Consider the following 13953-nt stretch of genomic DNA (forward strand, 5'->3'; position numbering starts at 1 on the left):
TGTTGACTGAAACCTGGAAGGGGCTAAAACTGTCACTCTGCCAGATGTGACAACCCAGATTTGCAGTCAGTGGCTGTGACGTTACAATCGCTGCCCGGCTGATGCTGATTTTTAAGGTGCCATCAACTATTACATACATTTCAGTTTTGGAGAAGTTAAAGTGAGAATAAATATGGATCTTTGAATCTCTGCCTGATATAGTCTGTGCTTATTGTAAAAAAATTTGGAAAATACTAATAAGAATAAAGAAAAAAGCCCCAGGATATTCTTTGTCTTTTGCTTTATCCTTTTCAATATCCTTAGTCTTTGAGAAATGCCTAATATTTTATTGTACTCCTGTACCATGATTTTGTTTGGGTACATGCTTTTCTCATTCATCTTTAAAAAAAGCCTCTGGAAGACAGGTATCTGTGTACAAATCTGATTATTTTAGTAGAATGTTTCTAGGCAAGGAATTCGTAATGAAAAGAAACAAACTTTTCAGAAGCCTGTGGTACCTCTTGCCAAATTGTTTTCCAGAAGGATTATATTGTCATGTGTGTAAGCAGTATGTGAGTGTACCTGCTTGCATGATTCTTACTAGTATTAGGTATTTGTAGATTTTAATAATCCTTGCTGATTTTGTAAGTTAAAGCATGTATATGTTCTTAATTAGCATTTCTTTGAGATTGGTAGACCTCTTAAATATTCAGTGCTCATTTATATTTTCTCCTCATTGTCTTTTTATGACCTTTTACAGTTGACCCTTGAACAGCATGGGGGTTAGAGGCACCAACCCTCCTTTATCCTCACTCCCAATCCATGCTCAGAAATTTGAGTATAACTTTTGACTCTCCAGAAGCCTTCCCAATAACATAGTTGACCGACACATTTTGTATGTTATATTTATTATATACTGTATTCTTACAAAAGAGTAAGCTAGAGAAAAGACATGTTAAGAAAATGGTAAAGAGAAAATACATTTACAATATTGTACTGTTTTTACTGAAAAAAATCTGCATCTAAATTTACTGAAAAAGCTCTGCGGGCCTGTGTAGTTCAAACCCGTGTTGTTCAAGGGTCACCTGTACATTTTTTTCTGTTGGGAGTGTGAGAGGCTCTTCAGTCTGGTTCTTCCCTTCTTCTAGTATGGCCCCTGGTGTTTAGTAGTGGGATTTCCTTATAAAGTCCCTCACGGGGGAATTTTTATTGAAGTTACTGAAACCTGCCTATGTCCCATGGGTAGAAGTGACTCCTGTGTTAAAGTTTTGGGTTTGGGGGCGCCTGGCTGGCTCAGTCCTTAAGCATCTGCCTTTGGCTCAGGTCGTGATCCTGGGGTCCTGGGATCGAGCCCCGCATTGGGCTCCCTGCTCAGCGGGAAGCCTGCTTCTCCCTCTCCCACTCCCCCTGCTTGTGTTCCCTCTCTATCTCTCTTTATGTCAAATAAATAAATAAAATCTTTAAAAAAAAATTTCGGGTTTATGTTGAGGTTGGAGATATTGCTAGTTTGATTGGCTTCTACTTAAGAAATTTATAGAGAAACCAAAATAAAGGTGTAAAACCAACTCAAAATGAGTCCTCAGGTTTTCTACAGTACTTAGTAACATTCTGCCTCTGTGCACAGTCAAAAAGTCTCAGTACCTCCTGACACCTGGATGTGCTGGAAGCCTAGCTCCTGGTGAGTTACTACCAGCAGGGAGGGATGGTTCCAGATGGTTAAGCATCTCTTTAATATATTGCTGTGTGTGTTTTGTTTGTCTTTTTGTTTTTGTTTTGAGAGAGCGAGAGAGAGTGCATGCATAAGCTGGGGGAGCAGCAGGCAGGGGGAGAGGCAGTCTTCCCACTGAGCAGGGAACCCAATGCAGAACTTGATCCCAGGACCCCAGGATCATGACCTGAGCCAAAGGCAGACACCTAACCAACTGAGCCACCCAGGTGTCCCAAAGTGCTGTATTTTTAAGTGTGAAAATTTTTATCCATGGTTCATAATCTTAGATGTAGCAATTCTTTTTCAAACTAAGGTAAAGTAATGAAATTAAAGGTTTTAGATCCAGAAGAGTCTTAGAAAATGAGTTCAGTGTTTCGTTTTGTTTTTTAAAGATTTTATTTATCTGAGAGAGAGACAGAGCATGAGCTGGGGAGGCAGAGGGAGAAGCAGGCTCCCCACTGAGCAAAGAGCCTGACCAGGGTCTCCCAATCCCAGGACCCTGAGATCATGACCTGAGCCAAAACCAAGAATTAGACGCTTAACCGACCGAGCCACCCAGGCACTCCAGTGTCTTTGTCTTTTTTTTTTTTCTTTTTTAAGATTTTATTTATTAGAGAAAGCACAAGCAGGGGGAAGGGGCAGAAGGAGAGGGAGAAGCAGACTCCTCACTGAGCAGGGAACTCGACATGGGGCTTGATTCCAGGACCCTGGGATCATGACCTGAGCCGAAGGCAGCTGCTAAACTGACTGAGCCACCCAGGCGCCCCCAGTGTCTTCATTTTTTGAGGAATATTTGGAAAAGAGGCATTGAGCAACCGCCCAACGTTATATAGCTAGTTAAAGCAAACATGGGATCGAAATATAGTTTCTGACTCCAGACCAGTTCTGTTTCTACTATGTCACTGGCTAGCTCCATTGTTTTTATTTCTAGCACTGAATAAATATAAAGGAAAAGCTATCCCTGAGATAGAAAACAGTAGATTTCCTTTATAATTTCTCTTTCCAGGAATTTTGATTTCTACCCCGCCCCAACCCCAAAGGATTATTTCTGAATTTCTTATATGGTCTTTATCAAGACTCAGTAATTGTGAGTAGTATTTCTTCTTTTTCTGTATCTTAAGGACCATTTCTGCTTGGTGTCTTAAAGACTGTTACAAATCAATCCTATTTTGTTTTTGTAAAGCCATTTATATACCATAAATGTAAATAGTTAAATATATAGTTATTAAAAAAAAAGCTATACAATGGTATTAGAAGTAAAGACACATCCCTCTTCTCTGCTTTCCTTTTTGCTCTCTAAAGGCAATTAATGTTAATGGTTTCTTATTTGATCTTTCCAGATATTTTCTAAGTATATATGTGCATATGTACACACATACATAAATCCTTAAGAAAACCCACACAGACTTTACAGTGTTTTGTTTGTAAATTTTTTTATTGCAGTTTTAGACATTTTTCATATTAGCACACACTAATAGGTTTTTTTAAAGTTCAATATTACATTAGACAGATAGCCTATAATTTATTTCATTATTCCCCTATTGATGGTTGTTGTCATTATAATTATTAGAGGCTCCTTGTACATTTCTGCCTGTGCTTTCATAAGAGTAACAGGTGGTTAGCAAGTTTGTTCATCTATAATCTTCCTGGATTTTTGTCAAATTGCCCTTCAAAAAGGTGGCATTAAATTTACAATTCCATTTTCAGTATATGAGAATGTCTATTTACATACCAGCATGGGTTATTGTCAAATTATTTCATCTTTGCTGTGTGATGGGCTAAAATTGTAGCTCATTGTTTTAATTATGCAATTCTTCAGAATGAATTCAAACACATTTTTATGTTTATTGGCCATTTGAAATCCTACTGCCTGGATTTGTAGCCTGGCTCCATAATTTACCAGCTGCTTGAAAATGAGCAAATTACTTAAACTTTCTGCCTCATGGGTCACTTATGAGGATTAAATGAGTTAATATTTATAAAGTGCTTAAATCCATGCTTGACACATAGTATATGTTATATAAGTATTTGTCATAGAGATTTAAATTTTTTTCTTTGTCCTGCCATGTATACTTACCTACTTTTTTTTGAGTTCAATATCTGTTTTAGTATTTTAGTAAGTGGTTAACCATTGTCTACCAGCTAGAGTTCTAAGCAAGTCATGTCATGTTTAATTCTGAATCAAAAAATCTAAAAAGATTCATGTATGTGTCATTCTTCATTTTTGGTAGGATTAAGTGAAGGATTTTGTTTTAATTCTGTAAGTTCAGTGTCGAAAACTGAGAGGTTACACGTCATTCTTTCAGGGAGGTCAGCTCTCTTTCTCTCCCTGCTTTGTATGAGAGTTTTGATGCCGCTAATCTGATTAAACCTCTTAAAGCTACATCCTTAGCTCTAAGATTATGAAGATTAGAGATTCTGGAGTTTTCCCCCCTCCACCCATTAAATGGTTTCCATGGTTATTGGACTCCCCAAAGAGTATTTCAAATCCCTTCTGATTTCGTGGAAGCAGCATCTCAAAGATGAATGAGCTCTCTGCTGGCTTGGCTTCAGGAAACTTGCAGTTCCAGTTTAATGCAGCTGCTAGCTCTTTTTGAACAAGTGTTTCACTTCTCTGAGCTTCTGTTTTCTTGCCTATAAAAGGAAGGTAATAATCTGTCATACGGTAATGATAAAGGTCAAATGAAGTTTTTGTTTTTTTTTTTTCCCCAAACTTCAGGCATGATAATATTGATGATGTGGGGAATTTGTTTCACTTTTACCACATGGTATCCTTGGTTTGGGGAAATGCCCGTCAAGTAAGGAAATAAAATACACTCCTGTACATATTTAAATTTATATCAGAAGTTTTTGATACCTGAATGTTGTGAGGGAGGGGTGAGACCTCTTTTTCTTCCTCAGATATAACAGAGAAACTAGGAAGTGACTCCCCTGGGACAAAATAGGGCAGCCCTGATGAAGGTTTCCCTTGGAGTATTTACTGTGTATCGGACAGTGTGCTAAATGCCTGTAAGCAGCTACCCCACATGATCAATAGCTTGTTAGTAAAGATTAGAGAGCTAGTTTAAGACTGTGCGGTTACTCAGTGGCAGAGCCAGGATTTGAACCCAGTTTGCTGGTCTCCAAAGCCGGTGTCCTCTGTAGTATGGCGGTCGGGTTGTATAAGCCTCCGCATCTGCAATGCAGGGATGATAACAGTGTCTCTCTCCTAGGGTTGTTGGTTGTCGTGATGATCCAGTGAGTTACAGGGCTTAGAACAGTGCCTGGACCATTGTAAGCATTGTATGTTTGCTCTTACTATAATTGATAGGACTTTCTGTGTCCTTTTTTTTTTTTTAAAGATTTTATTTATTTATTCGACAGAGATAGAGACAGCCAGCGAGAGAGGGAACACAAGCAGGGGGAGTGGGAGAGGAAGAAGCAGGCTCATAGCGGAGGAGCCTGATGTGGGGCTCGATCCCAGTACGCCGGGATCACGCCCTGAGCCGAAGGCAGATGCTTAACCGCTGTGCCACCCAGGTGCCCCTTTCTGTGTCCTTCTGACTCTCTTGTCCCCCCACCCCTTGACCCCTTTAGGCTTTAGTGAATGGCAGCATCTTGGATAGTTTTGTGTCCTTGCCTCTGCGGCAGACACAACTCTGGCCATTTCATCTGGTGTAGACGGAGGAGAGCCGTGGTGATGGGTCTGGCCTTTGCAGAGTGCTGTGGGGGCAGTTGCTATAAGCAGTCTGGAATGGCATGTGCTGGCTAGGACAGGGAAGGAGGAAAGGGGTGAAGTCTCTAACACAAGGATCTGCCACCAGAAGCCTCTGTATCTGCCAGGAGAAGACATGTGTGCCCTCAAAGGTGTGGTGCCTGTGTGATTCGGTGTTCAGAACAGGCCCTGGTGTAGTGCTCTAGTGCGTTGATTCCTAAATCTGCCTGCTTCCCTGGAAGCTTTTGTGAGTCAGATCTCCACCTGACCCCGTGGTGGGGCCCAAGCATCTGTATATGTAATGATTTTTGAATGGTTAGCCAGGTATGAGAGCCACTAAGATGCTGTCTGTTCGTAAGACTGTACAGGGCTGGCCCCAGCCAGTCATGGTGGAAATACATGTGTGGGACTTTGAAAACTCTTGGGAGAAGGAGCTCCCCCATTACCTAGTCAACCCTGTTCTTGGCAGCCCTCTAAAGGTGAATTTGAAATACAGCTCTGCAAGGAGATGAGTGACAAGGGTTCCATTCCAGAAATAACCAGGGACAGGATTTCATCAAAGTGATTTGTCAGTATATTTTATTTGCTTCTTGTGTTTATGTTGATTTCTCATCAATATTTGCATATTCTCATGCTTCCAAGTTAGATACACAAGAAGTAATAGCTATTGAATATAATTTTGACGCTTAATTTACATGCAACTTTATAGAAATTGTTAGAGGACTATATTTCCCAGAGTGATGCTCAGAGAATGAATGGAGTAACTCGCATTCCATTTTATATTTGAGAAATCATGATTAGGGTGGAATGTTAATATGGTTAGCTGTGGCGAGACAATATTGACATTGTTGCTAAGATATTGTACCAGACATGTCATTGAGGCTGCTGTTTTGAAAACTGAGCGATGCTGCCTCCCCCCCCCCCTCATTTGTGGTGCTGGTGGTGTAGGAATATAGCAAATAAAATAACAGATGCAGAAAATGTAGTCGTCTTGTTCTCACTCTCCATTTCCTGCCCCCCCCCCCCCAATACAGGCCTGGAAAGGATCTTGTTAAACAGCCACATGTACACAATTGACTTAGTCTGCTTTTTTCTAGAATGTGTGCTGAATTGGTTATATAGCATTTTTAACATGTTTTTGTGGGGAAGAAACTTTCAGTGCTGCCTAGAAACGTGGAGGTATTTTCCCCCAAATGTTTATAGATCCCATTTTCCTTGTAAGGAGTTGAAATAAGATAAATGGTAGCAGCTCCTTCCTTTCTCTTGTAATGAAGCCCTTTGGCAGAAGCATTGCTGATGGGACTGCCAGAGTTTGGATTTGAGTAGTTAGTGAGGGGGTGGTGTGCTGGTTATGGTATTGTTCTAAAAGTCTTTTTCCCTCCACTTATTTTTTCCACCCCCAAAATGTCATCGTGTCCAATATGACAGAATGTTCCCAATGATTACCAGTCAGGGAAACATGACTTGCTAAATTATCTGTAGATGACAGTCAGAATTTCTTCCGCACTGAACAGTATTCCATGCTTGGTACGCACCTTGGTTAGGGGATCCACGGTGTACAAAGGCAGGCTAGTGTAAAGCTGTGATGAGTTCTAATGGTGGGTCAGACTGCCTGGGTTCAAATCCACTTGCAGGCTGTGGGGCCCTAGGCAGCTTAGTAGCCTCCCTAAGCTTTAGTTTTCTCATCTATAGCCCAGGGACAATGACAGCAAATGGAATACGGTGAGTAAATAAGCTAATGTATGTAAAGTGCTTAGCAAGGTGTCTGGTACAGAAAGTAAGGCTTTCACTACTAACTTAATCACCCTCGTTATTATTTGGACAGATACGTTTGATGAACATACATATATAGTTAGAATAGAGAACTCAATAGAAGTCCTGATGTGTTACTTGGCTACTTGCTATAACGTGAAATTCAAGGGTGAGTGAGCTCCAGCGGTCCTAGGGTGGCTAAGCGTGTGATTGAGGTGGAGAATGGCTTTAGGGGTTGGATATTCAGTGGGTAGTTGGAATCCCCAGGGCCACCTCCTTGCAGGTCCAGGGTACCATTCACATAGATGGTGAGACGTCTTGCATGGTGGTCCTACCCTCGTTGTTCCTAATGTCACACCCAAGCTCTACAGAAAAGGGGGAGTTTTCTATGTTATAAGAAGTTACATTCAGGATATTTTTGAGGAAGGTTATTTACTTTTAAAGATTTTATTTATTTGAGAGAGCACGAGCATGAGCAGGGGGAGGGGCAAAGGGAGAAGCAGATACCCCCCCTGAGCAGGGAGCCCGATGCAGGGCTCGATTCAGGACCCCAAGATCATGACCTGAGCTGAAGGCAGACACTTAACTGACTGAGCCACCACTGAGCGCCCCAGGAAAGGTTAATGTTACGAGAAGGATTGATTGGTTGGAGATTGACAGTTGTAAGCACAAAAGTCAGAGTGTAGACAGAGCTGGGGCAGTGATATTCCTTGTGTAGTAGTCATTGTAGTACTACAGACAAAGTATGGAGAAGGAGCTGGACCTTGAGTCACACAGTGACTGTAGGAGGAAGCCAGTCCAGACCTTCGCTGTGAGAACGATTGATAAGACCATTCAGTGTCTGTAAGACCTGGGGGAAGGAGGACTACGGAGAGTTTGAGCTACGTGGACAAGGGCAAGTCTGAGCCAGGTGGATGGTAGGCATAGTTGGAGGTGCCCAGATAAAGGAAAGGTGAGCCCTCCTTCCTGGGGAAGGGGCTTCATGAGAGCAATAACTTGGCAGGTGTCCAGCAGGGGGCTTGCTGGGAAACCTCCCAAAGTAGAAAGAGATGGGTACAAATTTATGTTTCAGATAAATGTTTCATGGAAAACAAAGTGTGTTTTCTTCTAAAATATTCTCATTATAAAAATGTCAGAACATGTGTCAAATCAAAAATGTAAAAGGGAACAACCGTTGCTACTTCCACCCCCTAAGAATAACCATCAACGTTTTATCGAACCTCCTTCTAGCTTCTGGTTGTGCATATTTTCCTATTGTCACAGCATATACAAGATTGTGTATACTGGCTTAAATGTTTCTTCCATATGTCTTTAAAAATGTTGATCATCTGGTAAACTCAAATTTTCCTTTTCCATAATTTCAGTTCTTTGGCAATGAAGATGTTTGTTGTGGTGTTCTGTGCTCTTCTGCTTCTTTAGGGGTTGGGGGGCGGGGTGGTGTGGGAGAGGTTTTTTCTACCCAGTGTCACAACCATGCAAAAAATGTTAGCCGTTGTTTGCAAGTTCTGGCACAGGGCACTATTGTTTTAAGAGGTTCCCAGATAAGGTAAGAGATTGTTTCTGCACTATGGAGTGAAGGATATGGTTCAAAAACCACATTTCCTGAATGAGAAGGGAGTGGAAGCAGAAAAGGACAGTTGAGTGAAGTGTTTGAAGGCTAGGCTTGGGCTATAGTTTATAGCCTTTTTTCCCCCCCTTAATGGTAATGTCTTATTTTGGTTCTTAAGTAACTGGTTTTTGTTTTTGTTTTTCAAGAAGGATAAATGGACTGGGCATTTTCTGAACCTCTGAATATCTGAGAATGTTTTCTGGTTGATATTGTACTTAATAGAAAACTTGGTGTGGTTTTATGAGGTTTGGCCTTGCTCTTCCTTTCCTCAAGTTTTGTAGATGTTGCTTTTGACTTCCGGTTTTTGGTACTAGAGAGAAGTGTTGTGGGTTGAATTGTGTCTCCCCCTCCTCCCCCCCCCCAAAGACATTGAAGTTCTAACCCTCAGTACCTGTGAAGGTGACCTTATTTAGAAGTAGGGTCTTCATAGATGCGGTTGAGATAAAATGAAGTCATCTGGATTAGCGGGGGCCTTAATTTATTAGGACTGTCCTTAGAAGAAAAGCACAGACATGGGATAATGCCATGTGATGACAGAAGCAGGGGTTAGAGCGATGTGTCTACAAGCCAAAGATAACAGGCAACACCACAAACCAAGAAAGGCCTGGATGAGATTCTCTCCTGGAGTCTTCAGAGAGAGCCTGGCCCTGGCAGACTCCTTAATTGTGGACTCAAAGCCTCCAGATATGGGACAGAATAGATTTGTGTTGTTGTAGCCACGCAGTGTGTGGTCCACTGATCCAGCAGCCTGAGGACCTAAGATAAGCAGTCTGGGGGCAGTTGGGTTCTTGTTCCTTTGAAAAACTCAGGTTTTGCAGCCCATTCAGCTTTTTTTTTTTTTTTTTTTTTACTATATACTTACCTGGATTTTATGGTTAAGAAAAAATTATCAACTTATTTTTGCCAGAATACCAGGATGAATCAAGGTGTGTTCCTTTCAGGGTCACAGCCTAGGGTATGGTGGGTCCTTTTTATCTGCATACTTTATTTTTTTTAAAGATTTATTTATTTATTTATTTGACAGAGACAGCCAGCGAGAGAGGGAACACAAGCAGGGGGAGTGGGAGAGGAAGAAGCAGGCTCCTAGCAGAGGAGCCTGATGTGGGGCTCGATCCCGGAACGCCAGGATCACGCCCTGAGCCAAAGGCAGACGCCCAACGACTGCACCACCCAGGCGCCCCTATCTGCATACTTTAATTCAGGTTTTTAAATATTTTTACAATGATCACGTCCTCATTTCTTCTCAGAAACACCTTTTGTTTTTCCTGTCCGTAATCTTACATCATTAAAATGTTTACCCTTTTCCTCTGCACTTGGGGGACTTCCTCAGGCTTGTTCTTTATCACGGAGTGGATCTTCCATAGTGTGAATTCTACTCTTTATGCCTGGAATGTGGATCATAATCTGGTGACTGCTTTTTAAATTCCTTGCTTTTCTTCCCTTATTTTTAATCTGAGTCTGGTGTATAGAGAAAATAAGAAAGAAACGCAGCCGCGTGAAGGGTCTAGAGGCCATGTTATCCTGGATTCCATCGAGGGTGCCATGCACGTCACTGAATTTTTTTTTCTGCTTTTTTTCTTTTGTGTCTTCAGGAAGATACTCCCTTTCCTCTCTCTCATAAGCTATATGTTTCCTCACTGTCCCACCATTTATTATTTCGGGGGGTGTTTGGGGAGGGAGGCTTTTCGTCGAAGGTCAAGGTCTAGTCAGCCCTGTTTTCCCTACATTGATCTGTTGCTTCCTGCTGGTGGGCGTGGGGCGAAGACAAGCGTGGACGCCAGCATAAGGGCCCGGGTCGCTCCTGACCCAGTGGGCTAAGTGTACTGAGGCCCCCAGCTGTCGCAACAGCAACAAAGTTGCCCTGTTGTTATCGTTAACATTATTGAGAATTCTTTCCTTTTCTGGCGCTCCCTTACCTTTCCATATGCTTTTTGCATTTATGAGTTTGCCTTTTACTTTGTAGTTACAAGTATCTTACTGGGGTCTTGGGAGAGGTTTTGCTAGCAGTTTTAAAGGAAACAGGAATTCATGCTTTTATCACCTGTAGACTACCACCACCACACCCCCTGCATTCCTGGCTGCTCCGCCTCTTCCTTGCACCCCTGTATTCCTTGGCCCTATCCTGCCTCATGCCTAGCCCTTTCAGCCTCTGCTTTCCCCCCATCCTCTCTACGTCCTCTAGCCTATCTTTCCCTCTTCCTGCCCTCTCCCTGGCAGACCCCTGGATTATCCTGTGTGCCCTGCAATCACAGGCGTGCCCACACTCCCCCACCAGCAGCTGAGATGCCCCAGACCTGGAAGAGAGCCAGAGTGCAGGGTGGGCAGAGAAGAAATGGAACATGTACCTACACAGAGCCCATGGATGATGGGAGCAAGTGTGCCCACTGAGACTGAGAATCCACCTCCTTCAGAACAGGGTCTTGTGCTGCGTTCCCTGTACTGTCTGCTTCAGCCAGTGGAAAATAAGCTCACCTCCTAGCAGTCAGCCCCACACACCAGCACTTTGAATGGTGTTTGTGGAATAGATCTTCATTTCATCCGTTTGCCAAGTCAGGCCATGGTGGGTGGCCCATTTAGACTTAAGATCTTTGTATCTATACGTGGCTCAATCCTAGGGAATGCAAATTTAAAATATTTACAGGAAACATATGCACATCAAATGTAAACTATATAAAAGTGTATACCTCCCATCCATGCTCCTACTTGGTCCATTCCCTTTTCCAGGGGCAACGACTGCTGCTGGCTGCTGTGTGTCCTTCTAGAGACCCTCCACACATGTACAACTGTGTATGTTTACATATATTTATATACATAAGTATACAGTATATATACACGTGTGTATACAGAGGGGCACACATAAACATACACACACTAAAGGAATGTAGGTTGTATTTTAATTATCTGTATGATTGAGTATTCCCTCCAGTTTCTTTTCATCTCTCCCACCTGTCTTGAAAGAGGAGCATAACATTTGACCTCCTTCCTACCTTGGTGGTTTCTCAATCCTGGCTGCACCTGAGAAACGCTTGGGGGGGGGCAGGAGGGGGGGCTACCCATGCCTGAGCCACACCCCAGCGCAGCTCTGACAGCCTCCCTGGGACAGGCTCAGGCTTCCCTGTGCACGGGGACTGGGAGCTGCGGCTTCAGTTGTGTGCAGGAGCGGCGGGTCTGGCCAGTCTGCAGAACCTGAGTGCAGGGTGCTCCACGGCACTCAGGGACCTGAGTACTGACTGTACCTGACAAGGAAAGGGAGAATAACGGATTCCATGCACACTGAAGATGAACCCTGCCAGCTTGCTTTGACCACAAGCGGCCCACTACTTTCTTCTTCATCTGGGCCAGGCGGAGTGGCCAGATTCTTGGTTCGATGAGGCAGGAATGGCACTCAGTGCCTCCACCCTGGGTAGAGAGGAGGCCCAAGGGCTGCAAGAGTTAAATGAATTGACAGCGCAAAGGAAGACGAGAAGAAACTATTTAAGGTGCTTGGTGACTAAACATCTATCTCAGATCCACTTTGCTTGTATGGTGACAGCATAAGGTGTGACTGACTGAAAGAAAATTAACGATCTGGGCCTCAGTGCCTCCCAAATGGAATGATCCAGGAGTTCTGTGGAGCTAATTAACCAGCCGGCACGAAAAGTGAAAATAGACGAGGGAACAGGTTTCTTCTCACGGTGGCCTGGTACTGCGTATAGACCTATATATACTATTTTTGGCATTCCCTATTAAGTAGTTAAAATGACGTAATGTTGAAAGACATAGCTCAGTAGCCTTCTTTCAGGGTAGCAGAATGGATTCTGGATTGGACTGCCTGGGTTCAGACTCAGCTCTTGCCATTGACCAGTATCGGCGGGCAAGATACCCGGTGCTTTCTGTGTGGTGATCTCGTTGTAAGAGGAGCATAAAAACAACACCCACTTCACGGGGTCATTGTGAGGATAGGAGATAATGAGTATAAAGTGCCTTGAACTCTATCCTAACACATAGTACTCCAAGGAAAGCATTTATTGTGTTGAAATACACCCCCCTAGGGCTTGGGGGTGGGAATTTTTCTAAGGTCTTGTTTTTTTTAAGATTTTATTTTATTTGAGAGAGAGAGAGAGCATGCATGCGCAAACACATGAGCAGGGGTGGGGGAGAGGGACAAGCAGACTCCCCACTGAGCAGGGAGCCCGATGCAGGGACTGGATCCCAGGACCCTGGGATCATGACCTGAGCCGAAGGCAGACACTTAACCGACTGAGCCACCCAGGTGCCTCAAGGTTTTGTATTTTTTAAGCTCAGTAACTTTCCTGGTGACCTGCCTTAAAGGAGAATTTTGACAATAAGAGAGGAAATGGCAGTCTCTTTCCCCATCACCTGTGTTAGGGTAAAGTACATTTGATTCTATAACTACTGAGTATTAAGAATCAAACTGTGAGGATAGTATTTACTGATCTCCATTTAGAATCCACTTGGTGGATTTTTCGAGACAAAAGGATAAACTTGTCCTGTTGACCAGGTTTTTCTATACTGGGGGTGGGAGTGAGCTGCTTTGTTGCCTCTTGGCCGTATTGAGCCTTAGTCACGATTCTGAATAATGTTCTGGAAAATTGCTTTCTTGGGTACATTTAACTCTTTTTGAGAATGTACATTAACAATCAGTAGCTCTGGCTGGTTACTTGGGGGAGATCCTGTAAGACATAAAACAGTGTAAAGTGCTTTCCATTGCGGAGAGGGCCTTCCAGAGGCTCCCAAAATGATACTTGGATCTTGTGGGAGGAAATCTTTTCCAATTTTCTAGGTTTCTGTAAATATATATGAGTTATGTGGTTATAAAACCTTATGATGGAAAATATGTTTAAGAAACATTAATGTGCTCCCAGGCAGGGACTGCACAAAAGATACCCTAACACATTTAATGCCCCAGTTAAATGTATTGCACAAGTCCCGTTTTCTGGAACTGGATAAACAGAACATCTTTTCTTTCTGTTCTGAGCTTCCATCCCCCTCCCCTCTCACCTAGTCACTTCAATGGCACAATAAATGGAAATCTTATTTCCTGCATCTGCAGACCTATTTACCTGAATGTCTAAGCTCTCCCTTGCCTTTCTCAGGTCTGTTCTTTCTGAAATGCGATTTTGCTTTCATCTCCCTGGCTTCTTTGCCCTCGTTTTTTTTAAGCCTTCTCTAATCCTGCACTCCATTTACTTTAATCTGTAATGTTGGACA

General features: G+C 42.9%; 1 protein-coding gene across 9 annotated transcripts in view; it reads left to right on the forward strand.

Annotated features, from left to right (window-relative positions):
- The window catches only part of TANC1 (tetratricopeptide repeat, ankyrin repeat and coiled-coil containing 1), a 230576-nt gene that overhangs the window by 86167 nt on the left and 130456 nt on the right, over positions 1-13953 (forward strand). Inside the window, exon 2 of one of the 9 annotated variants that reach the window (XM_045781369.2) lies at positions 2694-2774. The exons of the other annotated variants lie outside the window; for them this stretch is intronic. The gene's annotated coding sequence lies outside the window, so the exon portion shown is untranslated. The remainder of the gene's footprint in view (positions 1-2693; positions 2775-13953) is intronic. 9 annotated transcript variants of the gene reach the window in all.

This window comes from Ursus americanus, chromosome 1 (assembly GCF_024610735.1).
Source record: "Ursus americanus isolate L20-20 chromosome 1, mUrsAme1.1.p, whole genome shotgun sequence".
NCBI classification, from domain to species: Eukaryota; Metazoa; Chordata; class Mammalia; order Carnivora; family Ursidae; genus Ursus; species Ursus americanus.